Source organism: Nannospalax galili, unplaced genomic scaffold, assembly GCF_000622305.1.
Source record: "Nannospalax galili isolate Female #2095 unplaced genomic scaffold, S.galili_v1.0 scaffold747, whole genome shotgun sequence".
Classification (NCBI taxonomy): domain Eukaryota; kingdom Metazoa; phylum Chordata; class Mammalia; order Rodentia; family Spalacidae; genus Nannospalax; species Nannospalax galili.
Window position 1 is genome coordinate 1,154,579 of NW_008357686.1, and position 6,782 is coordinate 1,161,360.

The following is a 6,782-nucleotide window of genomic DNA, read 5'->3' on the forward strand; positions in this document are numbered from 1 at the left end:
CCACTAGCAACCATTACAAACCAGTTCCAGCCCACCTCTCAAAGCAAAACTGGCAAAAAATTCACTTGTTTTTGGTTTTTTGTTTTCTTTTTTTTTTTAAAAAAAAAAAAAAACAACTAACTCTACTTTTGGTGCTGGGGATTGAACCTAGAGTTTCATGCATGCTAGGCAAAATCTCTACTGAGCTATATTTCCAGCCCTAATTCTACAAATATTTTATTGAGCATCCTCTAAGGACTAGTGCTGGGGATAGAGAGGTGACCAAAGAGAAGTGACAACAATGGCAGACAAAATCCACACAGCCATCAGGGCTAGGATGTAGGGTTTAGAATGTGCTAGAACACTCAGAGGTAGGGGGAGCAATCCTGTCTTGGGAGGTCTTCACAGGAGAATATCAAGGATAAGTAAGAGCTCCCCAGTGGACACACAGAGGCCAAGGGAATCTTTTTGTTTAAGATGTAAGATGATGGATGAGCTGAGCTTCCAGGCATGAGTGGGAATGGCCCAGTCAGCTGAGGAAGCACAGGAAATAACAAGTCACCCACATCCTTCATTCACTATGCATTCCCCAGGTGTCAACTCTATCCTGGACTTCAACAGCCTAAGCTTGTACCTAATAAGGGCACTCAAGTACAGCCTGCTTTGTGATGAGAGAAGAGACAGAGTCTCTGTGTGAGAAGGTGGTGTCATCAAGGAGTATGGCTCATGAGAACACTAAGTGTAGCTTGCAGTGGGAAGGACCTATAGTTTCCTACATTTCCGTGCGAGAACTGAACAACCCCAGGGGAAGCAGAAAGCTGGCTAACCACTGCCAGAGAAAAATCAATGCCAGAACTTTTCTGCACAGGCATCACACAATCCCAGAGCCCTTTTTCCAGACCTTCATGCCTAGATCCCTGTGTGTAGACTCCCAGGAGCTACATGTAGCAACTGACCACTGCATTAAGCAGAGATAGACAGTGCTCCCAGGCTGTGGTAGTGCTGGGATCTGAGTGTACATGTCCTCCTCTACCCATTCCTGTGTTGGAATCTACTACCCAAGGTGATACAAGAGAGCAGACTTCTCAAAAATGATTAAGTCATGAAGACTCTGTCCTCTGAATGGGATTAGTACCCTTAGAAATGAGACTTGGACAAACTTCTGCTACATGAGGATGCAACAGTAAGGTGTGCACTGGCACTTTGATCTTGGACTTCCAGCCTCCAGAAGAGTGAGCAATAATTTTCTGTTGTTTAGACCCAGTCTAAGGTATGTTATTACAGTAACCTCAATGGAATAAGGTAGTACTGGCATGTTATTGAGGAGCAAGTCTCAATGGGAGCCCTTGGCCTGAGACCAAGCCCCCTAAGAACAGGAGCTGACACTTCCTTGGAGACTGTCTTTGATGGTGAAATAAAGCAGCAGAGCCCTCCATCACTCTCTAGCCCTCTACACATTTTTCTTTCTTTTTAAAAAAGATTTTATTTTTAGGAGCTGGAGCCATGGCTCAGTGAATAAGAGCACTTGCTGCTCTTGCAGCAGTCCCAGGTTCAGTTACCAGCACCCACACCAGGCACCTCACAACTGCCTGTAACTCCATCTTCTGGGGATCCAATGTCCCTTCTGGACTCTGTGGGCACCTGTGTATAATTTTTAATTATACACATTTTTAATTACAGGTGTAAGTTTTAATTACACCTGTGTATAATTTTTAATTACACATAATACACATAATTAAAAATAAATCTTAAAAAATTATTTTTATGTATATGAATGTTTTGCCTGAACGTATGCTAAGTGCACCACGTGAGTGCCCGGACCAATCCCAGGTCCTCTAGAAGAGCAGTAAGTACTCTTAACTGCTGAGCCATCTCCCCAGCCCCAGATTTCTTTATAGCATTTATTGCTTCCACTACATAGTGAGTTTGAGGCTAGTCTGGGCTACAGGAGACCTGGTCTAAAGAAAAATAGAAACCTTGCCTGTTTTGTTATCACTATCTCCCCAGTTCCTAGCTCAAGGCCTGGCCTCTGGGGTGTTTCTGAAATACTTATAGAACAAATGAGTGAATGAATAGGCCCCAGACACACAACATTAAATAAAAGATTAAAATCCCATTTTTCAAGAGCTTAGATATTAGCTCTGTAAATCTGAAAACAACCTTATGACAGATATCTTGTGATTATTCCCATTTTAGGGTAGGGTTAGGAACTTGAGGTATAGAGACTGAGCAACTTGCCAAAGATCAAATAGCTCTTGCATGTCAGAGCCAGGAAGAGTGGGCCCTGAATACATTGGTGGATTCTTACCCACTAGGCAACCTTACCTTCTGAAGAGCTGTAGGAACAAGCTTGGCAAACTCAGTGACTAGTAAATTTGAGTCCTTGTTCACAGTGGGAGCATAGTGTGTTGAGGAGGTAGGAAAGTGTCTGGCCATGGAGCTCTGAGGACACATGGGGGCAGGGATCCTGGAGGCCTTTGGCACTTCTGGGCCAGGACAGCACTAGCTGTGCTAGGACTCCAGAGTCCCCCTGGCCCCTGCTGGAAACTACAGACTTAGACCTGTGCAGGAGGGAAGCTGCAAGTCCTCCTTGCTGGCGTGCTTTTAGCTCTTTGTGCTTTTTGGGTATTGTCATTGTTTTCACTAGAATTCTAACCCAGTCTCCCATCTGTGGACTTGTTGCCCTTGTGGTGGCCCCACTCCACCCCTTGCCTAGAATTCCTACTCAGGAGGACAAAGGAAAAGTTTGGCCAAATCCCACTGGGCTTTTCTGGTTTTCTGTTTCCTCTGGAACAAAGAACAGCTCAATCTTTGGAATGAGAAAGGAAAATAGTTCATCACATAAAATAACCTGCCCTCCCCCACCCACTGGTTTTAGGAAACATTCCTGGCAGGGCTAGGCAGGGAAGGCGCCTCCCTTCTGCTCAGCCTCAGGGAGCCGGTGGGATAGTGATGACTTCCATCTGGCCGGGCCTGCTTTCCATCTCTTAGACTCCACCTGCAGCCTACATAGAGCCAAAAGAAGAACGAAGCATCCTCTCTTTCTCATAGCTCCGGCCTAGACATTGGTCAGCAAGCATCTGCTGATTTCTGTAGAAGGAAGAGATTGTGCAGAAGCTCTGCTGAGTCTTCCCTGAGAAATGGCCCTAAGGATGCCCACCCGCTTCATGCACTTACAGTGAGGATTAAACCTTAAATGGCAGGTATTTGGTAAACTTTAAGCCCTGACTACACTAGTCAAGAGAGTCTGGCCTAGGAGAGGAGGTAGGCCCACCAGAGTGGCAAGTATGATGGGACTGCTGGTTCTGGAAAGTGTGCTGGGACGTCATCCCACCACTGGCCTCTCCCAGACTTCTACCCTGTGTGAGGCCATCGGCCAGAGTCAGGCCCACTTCAGGGAACACTGCTAACTCAGTTGAATGCAGTGGGCTGGCAGCCCTCTCTGGATTATTATTTGAACAGCTGTTACAGGGCATATTTGTAAGTGTGAGTTGAAGATCAGACTACTTTAGCAGAGGCAAGAAAGAAATGGGGCTGGGCATGGTGATGTACACCTTTAATCCCAGCAGAGGCATACAGCTTTCTGTGAGTTCAAGGCCAGCCTGGTCTACATAGTGAGTTCCAGACCAGCCAGGGCTACACAGTAAGACCCTGTGTTAAAGAAAAGGAGAACAAAATAGAGAATAGTAGGGGATGAGAACCTCAGCCTTCTGCCTTAGGGGCTGAGTGGAAAGCCCAGTTGATCAGGCCCTCATTTTGCCTCTGAAAGTCTTACAACATTGGTTTGTTTGTTTATTTATCTATTGCTTGAACTGAGGGCCTTGTACAGGCTAGGCAAGTGCTCCCTACTGATCTATAACTCTAGCCTTTTTCTTTAGTTTTTATTTTGAGGCAGGGTCTTTCTATGTTGCTCAGACTGGCCTTGAACTCACTGTACAGGCCAGCCCAGGGAGGTCTGGAGTTTTTGATCTTTCCACCTCAACTTCATAAATAGCTGGGATTCCAGGCCCATGCCACCGGTCCTGGCTACAGTGCTGGTTTTTAAAGATCATTGCAATCACAATATAAGTCACTTTATTTTATTTTGTGTGTATGAGTGTTTTGTCTGCATGTTTGTGAGTGTAACATGTGTGTACCATGTCCATGGAAGCCAGAAGAAGTTGTCAGATCCCCTGGAACTGGAGTTACAGATGGTTATTAGTTGCCATATGGGTGCTGGGAACCAAGCCTGGGTCCTTTGCAAGAGCAGCCAGTGCTCTTAACCCTTGAGCCATCTCAACAACCTTAATTATTCCTTTTTAAAAGGATTTATTTATTTTTATTTATGTGTTTGTGTATGCATGTGCATGTGCACACGTGTGTAGAGGCTGTCAAATCCCCTGGAACTGGAGTCATAGGCAGCTGTGAGCTGATTAATGTGGGTGCCAGGAACTGAATTCAGGTCCTCTGCAAGAGCAGCAAGTACTCTTAACCATCAAGCCATCTCTCCAGCTTCCTATTTGTTGTTTTTTATTTACTCAATTTTTTTTGTGATGCCAAGAATGAAACCCAGGGCTTCATGCATGCTAAATAGGTGCTCTGCCACTAGCTATATCTTAGTATTTATTTATTTATTTATTTATTTATTTATTTATTTAATTTTTGTGCGAGTCCATGTCTGCGTCTGTGTCTGTGTGTGTGCCATGGTGCCCATATGGTCATCAGAGGACAATTTTTGGGAGATGTTCTATCCTTTCACTTTGGGATCTGGGGACCTAACACAGGTCACCAGGCTTTGCGCTTTTTACCAAATAAACATCATGCTGGACCCCACTCCAGCCTTTATAATCACTTTATAAATGAGCAAACTGAGGATCACTGAGGGAAGGGACTTGTCCAAGGTCACTCTGGCAAGACCTGTTAATTCCTTCAGTCCAGTGGAGTCTCTGCTGCCTTGAAACAATCTGTTCCTGAGCGGTCTATGTCATATGGCCTAGATGGTCCAGGGCAACTCAGTAACCTGCACTGTTCACCTGCTTATCTATTCAGTAAGTCCTTGCTGAGTAGCCCCTATGTGCCCATTAAAATCCAAACACTAGGAATAGATAGCAGAGGAAACATGTCTACTGCATGGAGCTTATGTTCTGGTGGAGAGATGTGGTGCAGAAATGTAGACAACAAACAAAATAAATATGTAGTAAGCAGGTAGGCACTAATTGGTTCAGATAAAAATGAAACAAGGGAGGAATTTGGGGACCAGGGAGAGCTGCTCTCTAACAGGATGCTCAGAAAAGCTTCATTGAGAAGACTGTATTTGTGCAGAATTCTGAACAAAGGGAGGGAGGGAGCTATGCAGAGATCCTGAGGGAAGGACTCTGTGCAGAGGGAAGAACAGGTGCAAAGGTCCTGGATGCTATCTAGGGAGCAGCAGGGAGGCCAGTGTGGTTGGAGCAGAGGGTAAGAACAAGGTCATACAGGCAGGGGGGCTGCTGATCTGACACAGCACCATTAGAGAGGGCCTTGAGCAAGGCAGGACCCCATCTTGTTTACATCAGGATCACGCTGACTGTGGTACTGAGAACAGAACAGAGAGGATCCAGGGCGAAATCCACAGGGAGACCCTGTAAGAACTGTTGCAGATCTCTAGGTGAAGGTAACATGGCCACAGATCATGAAGATGGTGACTTGGCGTGAGTGTGGAGGATGAGAGAAAGCAGTTGCAAAGGTTTGGGTTCTAAGCAATTGAAAGCTGGGTTTTCCATTAACAGAGACAGGGAAACTATAGCAGTAGTGAGGGGAAGGCCAGGGGTTTGGTTTTGAGCATGTCAAGTTTGGATGCCCATGGGTTGGCGGGGTAGGTGCTCATGAGAGTCAGCCTCCATGAGCTGAGTCCCCAGGAGCAGCTGCCATAACTTTACACATCTGTCCTCTCAGTTAATGGCACTGTTGGGCATAGGGGAACCTTTAGTAGGCGGGGTCCAGTGGAGGGAATTTAGGTCACTGGGGTGTGCCCTTAAAGGGGGCTATTAGGATCCTGGCCCCATCTTCTCTATGCTTCTTGGCCACCATAAGGTGAATGGTTTTTCTCCCCACCAGGATACTCTGCTTTGCTACAGACTCAAAGCAAGGGGACCAACTGACCATGACCTGAAATCTGTTAAATCATCAGCCCAAATAACCCTTCCCTTCTTATAAGTTGTTTATCACAGACATTTGTCAGAGACTGAAAGCTCACCAGTACATGTTCATGCCCCTATTGTCCCCCAATCCCCATTCTGCAGGTCTGTAGACAGCAAGTGCAGACAGCTGGGATCTAGCTCCCCAGTGGCCTCCTTGCCATAGTCCCTTTCAGACAGACTTGTCACTGGCCTGCCTTAGCCCCTCAGCTGGCTCCTCACTGCCTCCAAAGGAAAATGGCCAAGATCCACAGCATGGCCCACAGGGCCCTAAACAATCTGCCTTGTTTCCTGCCCCTCCCAGCTTTCCATTCCTTAACACACCCATCACAGAGCTTCTTGCCAATGTTTGAGCATGCCACAGCTTTCCAGAACTCTCCACATCTGCCCAGGATTCCCTGGGCCAGGAAAGCCCTGTGGGCTCCTCAGTCTGGATCACTTGCTTCTGTCCTCTCCATCTTGGTCATCTCTCTCCTTCTTCAGGTTTCCACACACACACACACAGGGGCTGCTCCTCTCAAGGAGTTCTGTGTGAGCTTTTACACATGTAAGAGTCACTGCTTTCTCTCTCTCTCTCTCTCTCTCTCTCTCTCTCTCTCTCTCTCTCTCTCTCTCTCTCCCCTCCCCCCCCTCACTCTCTCCCTATCA